Source organism: Babylonia areolata, chromosome 5 (assembly GCF_041734735.1).
Source record: "Babylonia areolata isolate BAREFJ2019XMU chromosome 5, ASM4173473v1, whole genome shotgun sequence".
In the NCBI taxonomy this organism is placed as follows: Eukaryota; Metazoa; Mollusca; class Gastropoda; order Neogastropoda; family Buccinidae; genus Babylonia; species Babylonia areolata.
In genome coordinates this window covers 47,193,037-47,194,851 of record NC_134880.1, presented here as the reverse complement: position 1 = coordinate 47,194,851, position 1,815 = coordinate 47,193,037, and positions in this window count along the sequence as shown.

Genomic DNA, 1,815 nt, shown 5'->3' with positions numbered 1-1,815 from the left:
TTGCCAAGAGGACAGGTAGCAGCTGTGAAACGATTAGGATTTATCTTGGTCACACTTGTGTCCTCGGTCTTTGCTTCATTTTTTGCGATGCTGTGTTTCTTCGGAGGTTTGTTTTGGGGAGGGGGAAAATGGGGCGGAGGGGGGGGGGGGGGGGGCGTGGGGGGGGGGAGGTGAGTGGGGCGGGGGGGGGGGGGGGGTTCTGTTGTCCACTCTGCTTTCTTTCCTTGTTTTCCTTATCGTTTCCATTTGCTCCACGGCTTTTCTCCCTTCCTATCACAATCTGGTTTGAGATCTTCCTTGCTGTAGCATTTTGTTTTCAGTTCTTCCTTCCTTTGTCATAATTATGCTTCGCGATCTTCCTCCCTTTTACTCTTTCTTGTTTTGTGATCTTTCGGCTTGCTGTATCATTCATTTTTTGCGATTTTCCTTCCTATCTCATTAGCTTTGCGATCTTCCTTCCTATCTCACTTGTGTGTTTTTTTTCGATCTTCCCTCCTATCTCATTAGCTTTGCGATCTTCCTTCCTATCTCATTACCTTTGCGATCTTCCTTCCTATCTCACTTGTTTGTTTTTTTTTCGATCTTCCCTCCTATCTCATTAGCTTTGCGATCTTCCTTCCTATCTCATTACCTTTGCGATCTTCCTTCCTATCTCAATACCTTTGCGATCTTCCTTCCTTTGTCATTTGCTATGCGATATTCCTTCCTGTCTCATTAGCTTTGCGATCTTCATTCCTATCTCATTACCTTTGCGATCTTCCTTCCTATCTCACTTGTTTTGCAGCCTTCCTTCCTATCTCACTTGTTTTGCGATCTTCCTTCCTTTGTCATTTCATTTGTTTTGCGATGTTTCTCCCATTTCTCATTATTTTGTGGGGGTTTTTTGTTGTTGTTTTTTTGGCTGCAGTGGATGTCCATGCAGAGTTCTTTGCTCTCTAAAAAGTCTGGAACCATTGTCACTGTCCGACCCAGTCGAGACAGAGGCTGCTGCATGTTTTTCTCTCTGCCCTGCCGGGGGGGTGTTTAACACAGTCTTCACAGCTGACCAAAGCATTGATGGCGCCTCACTCTCCCATTCCCCCACTTTTATTTTTTCTTCTTCTTTTTTTTTTTTTTTCATTGCTACGGTCCTCTTCATGATGTCGGTGCATTGGCCTGGTGAATGAACTGGAATGCTCATTTTTAGGAATCGGGAAATCCCGAAGTTGTCCAGCCCGGAACCTGATTATTCACTGTTCGTGTCGATGTGCGCTGGCCTGATAGATTGGTAATTCTCAGCTCGGAATCGGGTAAACCCCATAATAGTCCAGTGCCTGATGTTAACTTATATTGCTCGTGTTTTCCTCCCCCCATCTTCGGAATGTTGGTGCGTTGCCTGGGTCGTTTGGTAACGCTCAGTTTAGAATCGGGAACTCCCAAAGTCTAGGACTTCGTCATGCCGGCGCTGCTGTTCGTATCCCCAACTCCCCCCCCCCCCCCCCCCCCCCCCCCAACCGCCCCCCCCCTTCCGGCCCCGTTCCCTCACCACCAACCCCCCAACGTCACCCACACATTTTGTTCCAGTCACCAATTTCCAAATGTCTGAACCGTACCAGAGCAAGACATTAAACACGAAAGGATCAGCTGTTGTGAAAATAATCAGTTGTCGTAATTATTCTGTTTTGATTTTATTTGTATTTTCGAATTTTATCTTTATCATCATCTTTTTCTCATATTGTATTTCATTTCATTTTTTTTGTTTAATCTTATTCAATAATTAGTTTATTTATCTACCCTTTTTTTTGCATGGTTGCTTGATTTTTGTGTGTGTCTTTT